Here is a 20627-nt window from a genome sequence, read left to right as displayed (position 1 = left end):
TTCATGTCAAATCTGCAAGGGGGCCATAAAGGATGCAGTTCTGGCCAGCACTTTTTTTTTTTTCAGTTGCAGCTTGAGTGATCTTTTTAGTTGCAGCATGCAGAATCTTTTGTTGTGGCATGTGAACTCTTAGTTGCCGCATGTGGGGTTTTGTTCCCTGACCAGGGATTGAACCTGGGCCTGTTGCATTAGGAACATGGAGTCTTAGCCACCAGACAACCAGGGAAGTCCTGAAAAGGTCTTATCCAGGACAAAGTATAGGAGAAGAGAGTGTTCAAAGTAGAGAACACAGAGCAGCAATTTGATGAACTTGCAGAAACTCAGTATTGCTGGGGGTGTACAATGAAGGGTTAGGACAGCAATAAAGATGGCTGGGGGTGTGAAAACAATGACTAGATAATCTAGCCTCTTGTAAAAAAATATGTTGAACATTTTCTAAGAACAGTGGAAAAACTTTGAAAGGTTTAAAGAGGAAAATTTCAAGACTAAATGTGAATTTTAGTGACATCATTCAGTTCCAAGTACAGCCCATGGGTCGCAGAGTTGGACGCAACTGAGTGACTAAGCAACTGAGTATGAACACACACACACACACACACACACACACACACACACACACTACTGAGAGTGGATCAGAGAAGACCAGTTAGGGGGCTGATGCCTCATGACTCATGACAAACAGCAAGAAAGGTTAAATTCAGTTTGGGCTTGGTGAAAATGAACTGGTTCTGGGCCTTTTAAATGTAGATAACTGGAAAAGAGATAAATGCATAGTTCAGAAGCTGAAGATGCAAATTTGGGAGCCCTCCCATAAAGTCCTAAAGTGGTTGAAATCTCTCTAAAGGTACGCAGAGAAGTAAGGAGGATCTTGTGGATAACTCTGAAGAATACCAGCGTTTGAGGGCCTGGTGAAGGAAGAGAAGCCGACAAAGACAAAGCCATGTTTCACGCGTGATTTCGTCTCTCATTCACCTGCTGAGCTTCCTGGACCTCAGCCGGATGCTCCATCCATCTTGGAGTCTTAACTCACTCAGGCAGAATTAATCCATCCTGGTCCCATTTGCTTCTCATCTGCTACTGTGAGCAGCTGAGAAGGAACAAATGCATTATAATTATTTTTTTACTTATCTTTCTTCCCTTTCAGATGATACATTCCTTGGTGATAGGAATCTGCCCCTAATTTTGTTGGTGTTCTCACCAGTGTAATGGCATCAAGCAAAAAGTTCTCTGCTTGCTGAGTAAATAATGCATGTATTCTTACTTATCAGATCATATTTATACCAGGAAAGAGTATAAATATGAAGCAAGGTACCTGAATTTAAAAACCACTTCTCTTTTTATTCTGGTTTTACAAAGATCAAACATATGCTGTACATATTGTGAATGCGGAGAAAGTGTCTATTGATTAATGAACATTGATCAGAGATCCTAGGATCTCATTTAACATTCAGAAAGTGGGCTGGTAAGGGAGGCATGCCAGATACATACTCACCCAAGGGTAAGATACAGGGCAGCCGAAAGAAATGAGGTGGTGCTTGGTTCAAAGTCCCTGAAAGGAAAATCACTAGTAGGTTGGTTCCTTGTGACCCTGAAATATTGTTTGGTAACAGACTATTTTATTTTCAATAAATCCAAGGATGATTTTCTTGGACCAGGTTAAGAAAACTTAAAATTTTTTCTTTACTAAACCAGTAACTCATTGAAACTAAATTAATTTTTGTGTTGCGTACAAGTAAAAGTAGCAATTTCGTTGATGTTTTAGGGAGAAAGACAAGTTATATATATATATATATATATGGTTAGTTGAAATACCACATACGTATAATACATACTTATATTGTTATTTAAAATACCACACTAAAGACAGTTAAAAAAAGTGATAGAGAAGGCTGAAAGAGAAAAAAAAGGTAAAAATAAGGAAAATAGGTGGAAAGGAAGGGAGGAAAATTTAAATGGGAGAGGAGACTTAAGGAAAGTGAGAAAGAGATTAGGGACGAGGCCCCATGAAATGTTAATAATAATAGCAAATACAATTTGTAAGCTTGCTTTGGCAGAAATTTCACCTTGATCTTTTGTTTCTTTTGATAGACCATGAGCACTTGTTCTGGTTTTAGAGAAGAAAATGCATATAAGTCAGTGGCAAAACTGGAGCTGGAATTTGGTCTCTTTATGTCTAATCCTCTCCGCTTATATGAGGTTTAATGGATGTGAATTACACTTGTACTGCAGTTCACTAGGTTTGAGAGTCTCTGCGTAAGTTGTCACCTGTTATTTCTGCTCTTTGAAATTCTGATTACAGTACCTCTGATCCTGTAGAGCCATGTTTTCTTATAAAAGAAAACAGCTTGTCTGTTTTTATTTCCAAACTTTAAAGTTTATTTTTGAAATAAATGTTTACTTCCCCATGGGCTTCTGAATCTTCTGCAGGTGTGTGAAGGAATGATTCTGGCTTTAGAAAATTGCTTTGGAACATGAGAGATATCTCTCAATTTACTAGCTATCACCTGTAGTCCCTTTGGCGTAGAAAGCTGTCAGCTTGCTTTATTTTATCCTCTCAGTGATCAGAATTTTTCTATTACAGAAAATTTTAAATTTAAATTTATAATTAGTGTCTATTTGCTTTGAAATGAAAGTCGTTCCCTCTGCTTATTAAAAAAAAAACAAAAAACCTAAGCTGGAGGTCATATTTAAACTATCTAATAAGAGGTGTGGAATAGATAACATCCATTAGAATAAATGTCTTCCCTGCCTATACAGACAGGCTAAAAATATCAGCTCTGTTCTAATTCCTATTGGGAATAATACAAACAAGAGAACCTCATATCCTATGTATTTTCCATTAAGAAAATCCTTTAGGAATGCGCAGTATTAACCACACTATTAACTACTCTCAGGGTTTCATCTCTTTTCCTTTGCCAAGCAGACTTGAAAGAAAGTAAAGAATGGGATGGAGGAGGAGAGAAGCACAAAGGAAAGGTGGGGAAAGATGAATGCTTGCGTAATGTTGCTGTCTAGTTTTCTGTTAGTGTTCTCAGAAGCCAGAAATTTTGCTGACCTTTTCTGTCAGATTTTCAGGAACCCTTATGAAAAATTTCCTGCTTTAAAAAAAAAAAATTTTCGGGGGACTTCCCTGTTGGTCCAGTGATAAAGACTCACTCTCAGTGTGACAGGCCTGGGTTTCATCCCTGGTCAGGGAACTAGAACCCATATGCCATAACTCAGAGTTTACATGCCACAACTAAAGATCCTGTGTGCTGCAACTAAAATCTGGCACAGCCAAATAAATGAAATAAAAATAAAGGTTAAAAAATAAATTTTGAATATAAAATATGTACACTAAAGTATGCAGATCATAATTGAATAGAACCTCATTTTCTGCAAAATAAGCACACCTGTGTGACCACTATCCAGGTCAAGGTAGACTGACTCAGACACCCTGATTTGCCTGCCTCCCACTCACTGTCCCCCTTTCCCTTGCCAGAGTAAGCATTATCCCAAGTTCTAACATCATAGTTTAGTTTTATTGACTTACATTTTCATTTCAATGGAATCAGAGTAGATATTCCTTTCTGTCTGGCTTTTTTTTTTTTTCCGCTTAAAGCTGTGTGTGGAATCACCCGTATTCCAGCGTGTCATGGAGGTGGATACATTCTCATGGCTGTGTTGAATTCTATTGCATGAATATGCTGTAATAGATAATTATCTATTCTACTGTTGATAACATTTGGATGGATTCCAGGTTTGAAGTCCTAAGAATAATGCTAATTATGTGATGTGATAGAGGTGTTAACTAACACAATGGTGGCAATCATTTGCAAAATATAAATCTAGCAAATGAACATTGTATAATTTAAACTCACACAGTGTTACATGTCAATTATATCTCAGTAAAGCTAAGGGAAAGGTAAATTATAACTATGTGAAGTGACAGAGGTGCTAGCTAAGACGATGGTGATGATCATGTTGTAATACATAAATATATCAAATGAACATGTTGTACACCCTAAAGCTGGGGCTTCCCAGGTGGCACTAGTGGTAAAGAATCCGCCTGCCAGTGCAGGTTTGATGTTAGAGAGGTGGTTCGATTCACGCCCCTGCATGGCAGCTCACTCCTGTATCTTGCCTGCAGAATCTCATGGGCAGAGGAGCCTGGCGGGCTACAGTTCCAGGATCGCGCAGAGTCGGACACGACTGAAGCTGCTTAGCATGCAGCAGGCACAAACATGCTAAATGTACAGGATGTTTTACATCAATTGTATTTCTTTTTAAAACTTTTTCATTTAAAAGAACTTTGGGGCTTCCCTGATGGCTCAGTGGTAAAGAATCTGTCTGCCAAGGCAGGAGACATGGGTTTGATCCCTTATCTGGGAAGGATCCCACGTGCCTGGGAGCAGCTAAGCCCTTGTCACAACTGTTGAGCCTGCGCTCTAGCGCCTAAGAGCCGCGACTACTGAGCCTCCGTGCTACAACTACTGAAGCCCGTGTGCCCTAAGGCCCAAGCTCTGCCAGAAGAGAAGCCACCGCAATGAGAAGCCTGCAGGCTGCAGTTAGAGGGTTGCTCCTGCTTGCTGCAACTAGAGAAAAGCCCCTGCAGCAATGAAGATCAGTGTGGCCAAAAATAATTGAATAAATAAATTTATCAAAAAAGAAAACAAGTACATTGAAAAACTTTATATTAGTTGATTAAAAACTAGACTCCAATATAAAGGCAAATGTCTCTAACTTTGTAGCATATTTGTTGAGTTAGTTTCAGGTGTATAGCAAAGTGCTTCAGTTATACATATAGATGTATCTATTCTATTTCAAATTCTTTTCCAGTTAGGTTATTACAGAATATTGAGCAGAGTTTCCTGTGCTCTAAGTAGGTCCTTGTTGGTTATCTATTTTAAATATAGAAACATGTATGTGTCAGTCTCAAATTCCCAGTATATCCCTCCCTCCTACCCTTCCCCCTGGTAACCGTAAGTTGGTTCTCTAAGTCTGTGAGTCTGAAAGTCAATTATATTTCAATTAGAAAGATAATCAGAAAGGAAGTGGAAAGGAAAGACAACAATGCTGCTATGAACATTCTTGAACATAACTGGTATACATGAGTACACACATTTATGTTGGGTACATAATTGTAGGGAAATAAAACATTCCTGGATTTTTCAGGGTTCATGTAAATAGTTTTAGCTGTGGACACAAATGTGCTACGAGGTTAGAGGCATTGCTTTTGCTTCTCTTAGAAATATGTTCACATGCCGTAAAGATTAGATCTATAGTCATTTGTTTGCCTAACGAAGGAGTTAATTGCTCTGATCCAAAAGGATAATGGAACTTCTCTCACGTTCCCCAAACCAAAGGGATGGGCACCTGGGTAAGCCTCAACCCAGAGCCGGGGGCCTTATCTACGTGGGTATTCACATTTCAGAGACCAATGAGGCCCACAACTCTAGGTCTCAAAAACTAAAAGTTATGTGGCTAATGCTCTCCTGGAGAGATTTTATTTATAAACGAAGTGTCAGGAGGAGATACTTTCAGAAGAGGAGATAAAATCCTTCCTTTCCTCTTCCTTGGCCTATGGAAAATCCTGCTGTTAGTGTACTGAAAATATCTATCTGCTCTCACTGTGTGGTCCCAGAGCTGAGACCTATCGCAAAAGGCATATAATAGGCAACACACTTTTTATTTACTGAGATAATAAGTAATAAAGAAGATATCTGTCTCTGATCCAGAATACTTCATGTGTGCATTCAGGATAAACTTAGTAAAAGTGAACATTGACTATTCCCGAATAACTAAGGGTAAATCTGTTGGGCCTTGGAGTCTGTATATATTCAACCTTCGTGACATTCCCAACTCCCAAGCCATTTTCCAAAGTGATTGTGCCAACTGATACTCCCACTAGGAGTTTTCAAAAGCTCTGTGTGCTCAGAAACACTAAGTGTTTTCTGTCATTTTAAGTTTGAGTCACTCTGGTGGTTTTGCTGTCTTATTTCTTTGTAGTTTTAATTTGATTTTTCCCAATGACTAATTAGGTGATTACTCTTTTGTACGCTTATTGGCCGTTTGGATTTCCTTCTTACTGAAGAGCAGTTTAAATTTTTTGCTGACTTTTTCTTTTTTTTAGTTGAAGCATGTTTACTTACAAAATTATGTTATTTCAGGTGTGTAGTTTTATAGTTGTTTTATAGACGATACTCCACGTAGAGTGATAAAATATTGACTGTATTCCCTGTGTTGAATATCACGTCCTTATTACATCCTTGCAATTTATTTGTTTGACATCTGGTAGTGTGAACCTCTTAGTCTTCTTCACCAATTTTGCCCTTACCTCCATTCCCCTACCCCACTAAGGTGGCCACTAGTTGGTTCTCTATGCCTGTTTCTATATGGTTATATTTGTTCGGTTGTTTTATCTTTTAGATTCCACATACAAGTGAAAACATGCTTCCTCTGACTTATTTCACTAAGCATAACAAACTCTAGATCCACTGATGGTGTTGTAAGTGGCCCAAAAAACCTTCACTCTTTGTTTATAGCTGAATAATATCCCATTGTGTGTATGTGTGTGTGAGTATGTGTGTATGTATACCACAGATTCTTTATTTCTCTTGATGGACACTTAAGTTGCTTCCATATCTTGGCTATTGTAAATAATGCTGCTGTGAAATTGGGGTGCATATATCTTTTTGAATTTATGTCTTCATTTTCCTCAGATATACCCAGGAGTAAATTTGCTCAATTTTATGGTAGTTCTATTTTTAATTTTTTTCCATAATGCCTGTACCAATTTACATTTCTCCCCATCCTTGCCAACACTTGTTATTTGTTGTCTTTTTGATGATAGCCACTCTGACAGATGTGCATACTAATTTGAAAAGATATAAGGACTCTAATGTTTATTGCAGTATTATTTATAAAAGCCAAGATAAGGAAGCAACCTGTACCCATAGGTTGATGAATAAATAAATAAAATATGATAAATATTATAATATATCTAATGGAATATTAGCCATTAAAAATGAAATCTTGCTATTTATAAAAACATGGATGGACCTAGAGGATACTAGGCTAAGTGAACTAAATTGGACAGTGAAAGACAAGTATTATATCATCTCACATGAGTTTAAAAAACAAAACACAATGAAAACAAACTAAAGATACAGAGAACAAATGGGTGGTTTCCAAAGGGGAGAGGATGGTAGCAGCTGAAGCAAACTAGGTACAGGGGATTAAGAGGGACAAACCTGCAGTTATAAAGTAAACTATTCACTGGTATGTAAAATACAATATAAGGAATAGGATCAATAATATTGTAACAAATTTGTATGAGGATAGATGGCTACTGTAACTACTATGGTGATCATTTCATAACGTATGTAAATGTCAAATGAATATGTAGTGCACCTGAAACTAACATAATGTTGTACTTCAACTACATTTCAATAAAAAGAGGTGCCTGAAATATCTGTGCACTATTGAGTTTCAGGAACAAACCCATTCTGTTTTAATTAATATAGTAGAATTGAATTTTATGCTGCTTTCAACCAAAAGCAGTCTCACTGACTTCGGTGGATCCCATTAACCTCCCAGTAAAGTTCTCAGTGCCCTGCTCGAATGTTCTTCATCCCCTGTCTAGGTCACCTGCATCATTGTTGGATTCCTGTCTTAAGAACGCAACTCTCTGAGACCAGACACTATAAAACTCCTAGAGGAAAATGTAGACCAAACACTCTGACATAAATCACAGCAATATCTCTTTCAATCTGTCTCCCAGAATAATGGAAATAAAATAAACAAATAGGTCCTGCTTAAACTCAAAAGCTTTTGCACAGCAAAGGAAATAATAAACAGAATGAAAAGACAAATCACAGACTGGAAGAAAATATTTGCAAATGATGTGGCCAACAAATAGGTCTTACTTAAACTCAAAAGCTTTTGCACAGCAAAAGAAATAATAAACAAAACGAAAAGACAAATCACAGATTAGGAGAAAGTATTTGTAAATGATGTGATCAACAAGGAATTAGTCTCCAAAATTTACAAATAGCTCATGATGCTTAATAGCATCTAAACAAAGAACCCAGTCAAAAAAGATCTAAATAGACATTTCTCCAAAGAAAATATACAGATGGCCAAGAGGCACATGAAGGAAGCTCAACATCACTAATTTTTAGAGAAATGCAAATCAAATCTACAATGAGATATCACCTCACACTGGTCAGAATGGCTATCACCAAAAAATCCATAAACACAATAAATACTGGAGAGGGTGTGGAGAGAAGGGACCCCTCCTATACTATTGGTGGGAATGTAAATTGCACAGTCACTATGGAGAACAGTATGGAGGTTCCTTAAAAAACTAAAATTAGAGCTACTACATGACCCTGAAAACCCACTCCTGGACATGTATCTGGAGCAAAACATGACCCAACAAGATACTTGCACTGCAATGTTCATTGCAGACTGTTTACATTAGCCAAGACATGGGAGCAGCCTAAATGTCCGTCAACAGAGGAATGGACAAAGAAGATGTGGCCCATATACACATTGGGCTCTTACTCAGCCATGAAAAATAATGAAATAATGCCATTTGAGCAACATGGATGGATCCAGAGGTTGTCATACTGAGTGAATTAAGTCAGACAAAAGGAAAAAATATCATATGACATCCCTTATATGTGGAATCTAAAAAGAAATTATTCAAATGAACTTACAAAACAACAAGAGACTCACAGACTTAAGAGAATGAACTCATGGTTGCTGGGGTTGGCAGGAGAGGAACGGGGAAGGGATAGTTAGGGAGTTTGGGATGGACATATGCACAATTTTATGTTTAAAATGAATAACCAACAAAAATCTACTGTATAGCACATGGAACTCTGCTCAGTGTTGCGTGGCAGGCTGGATGAGAGTGGAGTTTGGGGGAGAATGGGTACATGTACATGTATGGCTGAGTCCCTTAGCTGTTCACTTGAAACTATCACAACATTATTTGTTAATAGGCTATACCCCAATACAAAATAAAAATCTAAAGAAAAAAAAAGAATGCAATCCTCTGCCTAAGGGCCTTCTTTAAACACAGGATCATGTTTAATAACTTAGTAGTCTCATTTTAAAATGTATAGGTACAAGCATAAATAACTCAATAATATAGTTTAACTCAATATAGCCAAATATTTTATTCGAATTTGTAATAAAAATATAAATTACTCATCATATATTTTACATTTTTTATACCAAGTCTTTGAAACCCCGAGTATAGTTTTTATTTGTAGCATATCTCGATTGGGAGTAGTCACTTTTCAATAGCTACCTCTGGCTAGTGGCTTCTGTATTGGATATTGTGGCCCCAGAGCATAAAAGCAATTTCCTTTTTTTTCTGTTTTTGAAAATATGTAGAGAAAATTCACAGGTAATGCTGTATTCCCTATAGGTAAGCCTCTATCATCTTCTCCGATTTCTCTGTGAGTGTAAGATTTACCATTTAGACTATAGTGAACATAATATTTGTTACTGTGATCTTTTCATTTCACAGTATAAAGTAAACTTACATGAGACTATGATTTTCACCATCATTATTTTAAATAATTGATAGGTATCGAAGCCTGTAACACTATATTAGTTTTCAACAAAGTAAATTTAAAATTAGAATTTTCTTTGCTAATTTAGTAAGGTACAGTGACTTCTCAAGGTTGGTATGATCTGTATATTTTTTATTATCATTTAGGATAAGATCATATCATGTTTTCTTTTTTAAAAAAATTTTATTGAGGTATAGTTGATTTATAAGTTGTGTTTAATTTCTCCTGTAGAGCAAAGTGAGTCAGTTATACACATATATATTCTTTTTCATAGTCTTTTCATTATGGTTTATCACAGGTATTTCATGTTTTCTTAAAAGCTTTTACAATCTCCTTTTATTCCGCAGGGAATAGAGAAGGCATTCTGCTTTAAAAAAAAGTCATGTGGAATTTTATTTAAACAACTGAATTGTGTTTATGTTTGAATACATATTTTCTATGTTGTTGTAAACAACATATTTTTTATTAGAGAAAAAGGAAACTGATTTATATATTTTTCATTAAATCACTTGAGTATAAAAGGAAAGGTTTTATAAACTTAGAAAGGAATTCACAAAATTAAGTGTGTTTTTCAGAGTTGTCATTTATACTCTGGAAATCAAAAATATATCAATAGTTCCTAGATTTCCAAATAGTAATCTGAGTCAAGTCAGGAGTTATTAAATTGGTTTTCCATTCAAGAAAGTGAAAAAAAAATCATTTGATGGCTTTATCTATACAAACAGAATTATATAAAAATAAATGAAAAGCAGATAAGTTCTTTAAAATCTAATATGGTGTGGAAAAAAAGTTTTAGAACGCTCTATTTGCTGTGATCTCCAATAGTATTAGACATAGTGGCATAAATAAAAAGTAGGGGTTATATGAACCAATTTTCATGTGGGTGAATAAGTCAAAACTTCTGCAATTCTTCTCCAATCTTTCCTCAAAGAAATCAGCCAGAACATTATGATGATATTCCAGTTTAGCGTATTACAGACTATTAAAAATATGGTAACCCTTTCCTTTCTCTTCTTGCTCCACCATGTTTCTCCAGTTGTGTTAACTGTGAAATAGGCTGACCCCAAAAGAAAGTTAGAAAAGTGGGAATTGCTCAGTCTTAAAAAGATCCCCACTTTCAATTACACAATTATTTAAATATATAGTAAATACATTCATGTCTAAATTTACATATTATTTGACTTGACTCTATTTTTACTTTTTATGATATCTTTTTGTATCATTTTCATTAACTCACATGTATTAAAAACAACATTTTGGAAGGCTAGTTGTGTCTGATCTGGCTAGTCTAATTCTAAATAAAGTCCCAGAATGGTACTGTTTGGCATTTCCCCATGAAAATGACAGCTGCTAAAGATAGAAACGTCAATATTATGTGGGCATTTTAATAATGTCACATTTCATTAATAGTACATTTTTTGAAGAACAGTTTTTCTAGGCAAAAATTTTGATAAGCATATTATGAGAAATGATCTGTGTTTCAGATTGGTTGCTTGTCCAGCAAACTGGCCAATGACACTCTTGCATTTTTTTTTTTTTTTGCTATTTTCAGAACCCTTTAATCAACGCACAGTTCAGCTCTCCAGTTTTTAATTCTGAAATGATTTCCTCGTTTTCAGTGGCTCATGTCATCACTGTCAACCATAAAACTTCAACAGCTTGTCTCTCTTTACATCATGTGTAGTGACAGCTCCCAAGCTATATTCTCTGCTATGATGTTTTAGTCACCATTAACTCTGTTTTCTGCACTGCCGATAATGATAGACACTTTCTTTTCTTCCAAGGTTACCTACACTTTAACTTTTTTTTTGAAATCTTTATCAATCAGTTAAACCAAATTGCAAGATAAAAAACCAGTAATCAGTACTGGTGCACGTTTGTGGGAGGGACCTTGAGACACCAGTGGCCACTCATGCCAGTTCAGGTCCGGTTTTGCTACCAAATGAGTTTTGGCTGAAATTTGCAAAAAGTTTTGGGTTTTAGTGGTTTTCAGAATGGTGGATAAGGGATTATATATCTGTGTATGGAGACTGTTAGCATCCAATATCCTTATTCTAGAGAGAGACTGCAAACTGAATCATCTTTATTCAGAAGACATCATAAAAATATCCAGTTGGGAAAACCTTTGTTCATCAGTAACATTCAAATTTTTGTTTCCTTAAGCCTCATTCAATATACATTTCTCTGGGCTGTCGGTCTATCTCATAAGTAAATGTTAATATACAATCCCAGCGCTCAGGTAGCTCAGGCCCTAGTGTGAGAGGAGATACGAAAAAAGAAAACAAGGAAGAGGACAGACATCCAGCTCTGACCGTGGAGACGGGATGAATACCACACTTGCCCTGCTGCCGTAAACAACTATAACACTGCACAAAATCCACCAAGCAACCGTTCTCAAGGATTTCACAACGGGTGTTCGGGGTGTGGTTCTTGCAAGAAAGCAAGCGCAAACAGTGAGCTCTCTGGCAGCAGCTGCTTTCCAAACCGTGACACAGGGAAGTGAAATTCAAGCAAAGCGCAATAGCCTTGCTGGACTGATGAACCTGACTGAAGGCTGGGCTGGCTTTTGTAGGCAGGTGCCGGAGGGGAGCTGGGGAGCATCTTTATCTTCCTGTTGGTGGTAAGGAAGGCTGCAGTATGAGCTAAGAACATCTTTCCTCCCTTGTTCGATCGTTGGTCTATGTGCCTCTCCTAATATCTATGATTGATGTGTCCTTCACACAAGCCCTCAGTAACTATCTTAAACTCTTTGGGATATTTCAGGATGTTCCTGTGGTCCATCAGGAATTCTCAAGTTCAAGCCCCATTCAGTTAAATTTCCTGTGATTTCTGATTTCATCCCAAGTACATCTGCAAGCATTTCTGGGGGAAATGGGAGGTTTCAGTTTAGAATTACTGATAATACAGTAATTTAGGAATGAGAAAAATCTCATGACTTTAAGACTAATTTTTGAAGGTTTCTATTGACATGTGCGATTTCGATGAAAGCTTTACAAAATAGTAAATTAAACTCAAAATTATCCATTACCAAAATAATGAAAAATATTTTATCCCTATGATTACTTTTTGGCATTGCAGTCTTTCTCAGTATCTCATTCATCCATGCACTATTTTATAGAAATTCAAAAGACCATTTCCCAGATAGTGAATTATACCTCTCAGAAATCAATTACATTTCAGGACAACACTAATACTACACATATTTTTATTAGGAAATAAAACCACAGGATATGGATAGTAATAAAACTGGAATTATTCTACTGACAAGGTCCATAAAAGTAACCAATAATTTCAAAATCAAACAGAAAAACATACCCAGGGTCTGCTACTGAACAATATTAGTAGTAATATTTTCCCCAAGTTCACATTAATTTCCTCTCTCCATTTCTGATATATTGCACATATTTGAAAAACCATGTGTCATTTGCTTACTCCCCGGGTCAGGAATGCTGGGAAACTTTCTCACATTATGCTAGAGTTGGTGTCTTAATTCTCCTCCCTCTTAATTGATTAACGAGTGAGGAGTGAAGGAAACAATGTTAGAGAAAATTTCATTAGGTATAAATTGCAAGATATTTGTTTGAATGGACATAATATCTCAGCTCTGTCTTGATGGGCGCTGCGGGAATGCTTTAAGCATTACTGTAAGTGCCAGACCAAGCACTGAACAGTTTAATGGTGCCATTCAAGCATGGCCTTGTATCTGGTTTTTGTTTCAAAACGTTCTTGGGGAAAACTTCACTGCCTGATAATAGGGAACCAAAGAATTCTTTCAAGTTTATGTGTTGCCAACAATATTTCTGAAGGGAGTCATTTAAGGTAAAACAACAAAAAGTCTCTTTTTAAAGCTTAAGCCATTCTAATTTACTTCTTCTATAGAAACAACACCTAGATGTTTTAATGCAGTATCTGACCAGCCACGTGACCAGTGATCTGAGTAGATCTACCAAGTGACTTGTGATAATACTTGCAGTGGCCCAAGATTTCCTCAATTATTTTTCACTGCCACAAATTTATGTCACTAGTTAAACAAACATTGATTTTTTTAAAAGGTTTAAGGCATGTAAAAGAACAATAGAGGATAAAGAATAATATACACTTACTTCTTTCCATCTAACATTGATACACCTTAATATTTTACCTCAAATCTCTTTTAGCAATTTTCCCTTAAATAAAACGTTACAGATTAAGCTACTCTATCCACAATTCTAACCTTGGAGTAAATTCTTTGATGATGTTTACCCTTCCATTCCTTAACAACAAACACATACATGCACGTGTTCTATATACTGTGTTTTGTGTATTTGTATATATGCATATACTATATATAATTCATATTTGCTTTTTATAATTTGCCATCATGTTAAGCTCAAACCATGTGTGTTTATACAGATATATATATATACATATATACAATATAGATAGATAGTTCTAGTTTATTCTTTTTAATTAATAAATATTTCATCATAAGGATACTGCAATTTGTTCATTCTTGCTTTTATGTACAATTAGTTTCCCCTCTTTATGTTGGCTATTAAAAATACACAGCAGCAAACTTCCTTGAATATGTCTCCTTGTGCACATATGTAAAGTATTTTTGTGGAGGTTGGGGAGGAAGAAGTTATATATCCAGAAATTAAATAGCAGGGGTTCCAGCTTATAAGTATTTTCAGTGTTATTAGATTCTGCTTAATTCTCATCTGAAGGGACTTTACTTATTTTTACTCCTATCTGCTGTGGATGAGAAATTTCTTTCCTTCATAGCTTCATCAGCACTTTACACTGTCAGATTTGCTTATATTTGACTTGATGGAGGGAAGGTGGGTTTGCTTGATTATTGTTGTGGTCAAACAAACTCTTTTTATATTTACTTTCCATTAGTATTTCCTCTTCTGTCAATTGTCTTTTCTCTAATTTTCCTCAATTTTACTATTAGATTAATGTATTTTTTGTTATTGATATCCAAGAATATCTTATACATTCTAGATAATTTTTTCCGGTCTTTCCCTGATCTTAAATAGTGTTGATAGTTTCTTTGTTGCTGTTTAGTTGCTAAGCCAAGTCCAGTCTTTTCTGACCCCATGAACTGTAGCCTGACAGGTTCCTCTGTCTCTGGGATTTCCCAGGCAAGGATATTGGAGTGGGTTGCCATTTGCTTCTCCAGGGGATCTTTCCAACCCAGGGTTCAAACCCACATCTCCTGCACTGGCAGGTGAATTCTTTACCACAGAGTCACAAGGAAGCCCACAGTTTCTTTAGCCCCACAAAAGTTTTGAGTTGCGACATAGTCAAACTCATCTATCTCTGTTTTATGTCTTTTGATTTCTGTGACTTAACAACTTCTTCTCTCTGACGCATGGTCGCTCTCTTTGTTTTCATTTCTAAAGACCGTCTTGAGTTTGCATACACTTTTACTTTTTCCCATGTGAATTTTAGCAGCAATTTTTGGTTGGAATTAAGTTGAATTTATAGTTATTTGGAAGATAATAAATTTAATATCTTCTCCTGGTAAACATGGTGTACATCTTCATGTATTCATAATTCATTTGCATAATTTAGTAAATTTAAATAATTTTCTCCACCAAACTCAGGGCCTCCTGCTCATTCCCAGGAGCAGCTCACAACCAGGCCTCAGGGAGACTTGTAGGAGCATGTAGGATTCAGCTATGAACAAAATGGAACCCTCTAGAGACGTCCAGGGCTAGTCCTACCCCCAGTCCCTGCCGATAAAGACCAGTTCCCTCAAAGCCCAGCCTCCAATCAGTTTTCTCATCCCAACACAGCAGCATTCCCTTTGGGTCTCATTTCTCTGTGTCACAGCTTGGAAAGCAGAGCTCATTTTGTATTGCTCTCAGGGACCACATCCTGCATGTCTGTTGTCCAATTCTTGGAAACAGTGGCTTTGTCCTTTATTTGTTGAGTGTGATATCTTCTCAGCAGTGATAGGACAAGTGATAGGCTTCACCACTCCACCATTCATTAATATTTGTATATCTCTTATTCTTATTTCCTTTCTTCATGTTTTATTGTGCTGACTACAATTTACTGAAGGAAAGAAACTGGATGCCAGAATGACCTCATGGAGAAGAGTCTACCCCACTCCCCAACCCTAGACCAGCTGGAATGATATGTGGAATGATAAAGAAGCTTTTATATTATTTAGGTCATTGTATTTTGGAGCCTCTTATATTAGAAGCTTAACCTTCTTCTTAAATTTGTGCCAAATCACAGAACAGTAATTTGAGCTAGGAAGTAAGTTTATTCATTTTAATAGAGAAACAGAAGTGTGAAGCAGACCCAAATTCTCATGTTAAAGATCAGCATGTTACCAAAGAGAAACTCATTCACTTTTTACATTGTAGTAATGAGCTTTTGGTTCTTTTGATTATAAACATGACAGGACATAAAATTAAAGAATTAAGGAATATTGAGGCTTGAAAGGATTTTAGAGATGGAAGGAGAAAGTGGAAGCCCAGATAATTTAACTAATCTCTCCAGAGTCACATTATTACTGAGACGAAAGATCTGTGGCTAGAATTGAGTAGTGGCATTTCTACTCCCTAAAAATCTTTTCTACTAACTTCCATTGTAATAATTCAAGGATGTTAACTTTTCTATATTTTAGTGAAAGATTTCTTTATTTATGTTGCAAACTGCTTCATTCTTCAAATGTATTATGTTTTGAAACTTTGTCAAGACATGACATCAGGGTTTTTGCTGAATGATAGTGATATATTTAGTTAGGTCAATTTAATTAATAGAATGCTAGAGGAGGCAGAGTCTAAGATCTCCAAATGGTGATTTGAAAATCAATTCCTAATAAAAATCATTTGTTTTGAAGACAAATGATAATGTTATTTTGTACTATGTGCCATTTCTAAATATAGAGAGTGATATATTGAAGTTCAATATTTTGAGTGATGGCAATTTCACTGGAAAAAATGTAGAATTCTTTCTTTCATAACAGGAAGGGGAAAGACTCATGCTTAGTGAAAGTTATGTCAGCATACAAAAGCTGTCACTAAAATAAGGCTATTATAATTAGCTTACTTTCAAAACTGAAGTGGAAATAGTCATATGAAGTGTTAAAGTTTTTCTTTTTTTCCCCTTTAGTTTAGCTATTCGGATCTCATAACTACAAAAGTGTATTTTTGAAAACTTTCTCTGTCAAAGGAAAGTTAACTTACAGCGTGTTAATTTCAGGTGAACAGCAAAGTGACTTGTTTATGTTTATGAAAGTGAAAGTGAAGTTGTTCAGCTGTTTCCGACTCTGCGACCCCGTGTACCTACCAGGATTCTCCGTCCATGGGATTCTCCAGGCAAGAATACTGGAGTGGGTTGCCATTTCCTTCTCCAGGGGATCTTCCCCACCCAGGGATCAAACCCGGGTCTCCTGCACTGCAGACAGATGCTTTAACCTCTGAGCCACTATATACCTATTCTTTTTCAAGTTCTTTTCCATTATAGACTATTATAGGATATTCTATATAGTTCCTTGTGCTATATAATAGATCCTTGTTGTTTATTTCATGTATGGTAGTATATGAATGCTAATTCCAAAGTTCTTATATATTATTTATTATCACTAATGAGAATTTTATTGGCATGAAATAGTAATACCATAATTATGAATATGTAAAATCTTTAAATCTTAAAACCTCCTAACATTATCAAGTATATCTATGTACAAAACACACATACATTTCACTTTATTTAAAACATATAAAAGAAAGAATTTCAAATCATACTAAAATAATAAATATATAACTTGCTTTGTTAAAAATCTATACTGTATTTTCAAGTAAAGGTGTAAACTTCCAGTGCCAAAGACAAAATTAAACAATAATCAGTTTCCTAAAAGTGCTATTTTAAAGAATATTTTTAAGAATAATAAAACCTCCTAAGTGTAAATTGTCTTTATCAAATGAGAAAAAAAATGCCTAAATTTTATACTGAGAATAAAAAAGTGTTAAAGCTTTTTTTCCCATTATTTCATGTCCTGTTATCAGATCACATACTAATGACCCAACATAGGTAACCAAACTATCCAGTGTGGTTTGCTGATATTAATTTTGCCATCTGTCACTTGGGACTGCTTTTTGCCTATTGGTCTGAGCTAGATGACAATAGATTCCAAGCTCCAGATTTGGATATTTATCAGAATATTTGAAGTGGAAATTGTCTAAGAATATATAGTAAGAATCTCAGGTATTGGGGGAAAATAATTGCTTTCCTGAAGGGTTTTTTTCCCACTGTATTAAAGATATTATCAGTATACCTATAAACTAGTCCAGGTCCGCGAAATTTCAGCTGTAAATGGGAGGAAGTGACCTGATTAGCTCTGAGTTCAGTTGAGTTGAGTTGAGTTGCTCAGTCATGTCCAACCCTTTGTGATCCCATGGACTGCAGCATGGCAGGCTTCCCTGTCCATCACCAACTCCTGGAGCTTGCTCAAACTCATGTCCATTGAGTCAGTGATGTCATCCAACCATCTCATCCTCTGTCGTCCCCTTCTCCTCCTGCCTTCAATCTTTCCCAGCATCAGGGTCTTTTCACATGAGTCACTTCTTTGCATCAGGTGGCCAAAGTATTGGAGCTTTAGTTTCAGAATCAGTCCTTTGAATGAATATTCAGGACTGATATCCTTTAGTATGGACTGGTTGGATCTCCTTGCAGTCCAAGGGACTCTCAAGAGTTTTCTCCAATACCACAGTTCAAAAACATCAATTCTTTGGTGCTCAGCTTTCTTTATGGTCCAACACTCACGTCCATAAATGACTACTGGAAAAACCATAGCTTTGACTGGATGGGCCTTTGTCAGCAAAGCAATGTCTTTGCATTTTAATATGCTGTCTAGGTTGGTCATAGCTTTTCTTCCAAGGAGCAAGCGTTTTTTATTTCATGGGTGCAGTCAACAGTTGCAGTGATTTTGGAACCCAAGAAAATAAAGTCTGTCACTATTTCCATTGTTTCTCCATCTATCTGCCCTGAAGTGATGGGACTGGATGCCATCATCTTCATTTCTTGAATGTTGAGTTTTAAGCCAGATTTGAGTTGCTTGCCTGCCAAGTCCCTTCAGTCATGTCCAGCTCTTTGCAACTCTGTGGACTGAGCCTGCCAGACTCCTCTGTCTATGGGATTCTTCAGGCAAGAATAGTGGAGTGGGTTGCCTCGCCCTCTACCAGGGGTCTTCCTGAGCCAAGGATAGAACCACAGCCTTCTTTGTCTCCTGCACTGTAGGTAGGTTCTTTACCACAAGTGTCACCTGGGAAGCCCCAGGCTTGGTTTCTAAAGTTTAAATTCTGTCTGGATCTTGAGATCTGAGAGCTCTCAAGCTGTCTGAGAAGCTCAGTGTTCCAGCACATTTCCTTCCCTAAGTGATTCAGGCATTCTGATTTATTGTGTTTGGGTGGGGTTTGGGGATGGGCAGTTTTTAAAAATATCTCAGTGATCCCATTATGAAGTCAATATTGGGAATCACTTAATTAGATGAAGTAAATCTTAGCAGATCAACCTATCTTAGTTTCCCAGATCAACCAGTTTCTTAAGAGAGGGTTTCTTTTATTTTTTGGTCAATATTTTCTTTATGCTTAATGTTATTGTTATATTTTCCTATTTACTGGGCTCTTATTATATGTCATCTTTCTTAATGTTATCTTGTTTAATCTTCACAAAAATTTTGCTTTGAAATGTAGAAACTAAGGCTAAAGGAGATTAAATACTGTAATTTTGTCAAAGTAACTTTGTAAGTGGTAATCATAATTGTGAAATATAAGTCTTCTGATTTCAACCTCTATACTACTGATCCCTGATTTTAAATCTTCCATGCTTAGTATTAGAGGCAGACTGAAAAGAAAAGAAGAGAATTAGATAATTTTTGTCTTTTCTCCATTTTTTAATTAATTAGATTTTTAAATTTATTTTTTTATTGAAGGATAATTGCTTTACAGAATTTTGTTGTTTTCTGTCAAACCTCAACATGAATCAGCCATAGGTATACATATGTCCCCTCCCTTTTGAACTTCCTCCCATCTCCTTCCCCATCTCATCTCTCTAGGTTGATACAGAGCCCCTGTTTGAGTTTCTTGTGTCATATGGCAAATTCCCATTGGCAATTGATTTTACATATGGTAATGCAAGTTTCCATGTTACTCTTTCCATAAATCTTACCCTCTCCTCCCCTCTCCCCATGTCCATAAGTCTATTCTCAATGTCTGTTTCTCCATTGCTACCCTGTAAATGAATTCTTCAGAGCCATTTTTCTAGATTCTGTATATGTGCATTAGAATACGATATGTATCTTTCTCTTTCTGACTCACTTCACTCTGTATTATAGGTTCTAGGTTCACCCACCTCATCAGAACTGACTCAAATGTGTTCCTTTTTATGGTTTCGTAATATTCCATTGTGTATATGTTTCACAACTTCTTTATCCATTCATCTGTCAATGTACATCTAGGTTGCTTCCATGTACTAGCTATTGTAAATAGTGCTGCAATGAACAATGGGATACAATGTGCAATGAACAATGTGAATTTTTCAACCCTGGTTTCCTCAGGGTATATGCCTAGGAGTGGGATTGCTGGGTCATGTGGTAGTTTTATTCCTAGTCTTTAAAGGAATCTCCATACCACCTTCCATAGTGGCTGTATCAGCTTACATTCTCACCAACAGTGCAAGAGCATTCCCTTTTCTCCACACCCTCTCCCGAATTTATTGTTTGTAGACTTTTTGATGATGACCATTCTGACTGGTGTGAGGTGATATCTCATTGTGGTTTTGATTTGCATTTCTCTAATAGTGAGCATGTTTTCATGTGTTTGTTAGCCATTTGTATGTCTTCTTTGGAGAAATTTCTGTTTAGTCTTTTCCCCACTTTTTGATTGGGTTGTTTTTCTGGTATTGAGTTGTATGAGCTGCTTGTATATTTTGGAAATTAATCCTTTGTCAGTTGTTTTATTTGCTATTACTTTCTCCCATTCTGAGGGTTGTCTTTTCACCTTGCTTATAGTTTCCTTTGCTGTGCAAAAGCTTAATCAGGTCCCACTTGTTTACTTT

General features: G+C 36.3%; 1 long non-coding RNA gene across 2 annotated transcripts in view; it reads right to left on the bottom strand.

Moving 5' to 3' along the window:
* Positions 1–20627, bottom strand: part of LOC139032842 (uncharacterized) — a 107908-nt gene that overhangs the window by 9576 nt on the left and 77705 nt on the right. The window lies entirely within an intron of this gene.

This window comes from Odocoileus virginianus, chromosome 1, assembly GCF_023699985.2.
Source record: "Odocoileus virginianus isolate 20LAN1187 ecotype Illinois chromosome 1, Ovbor_1.2, whole genome shotgun sequence".
Classification (NCBI taxonomy): domain Eukaryota; kingdom Metazoa; phylum Chordata; class Mammalia; order Artiodactyla; family Cervidae; genus Odocoileus; species Odocoileus virginianus.
This window is presented reverse-complemented; position numbering and strand designations above follow the sequence as displayed.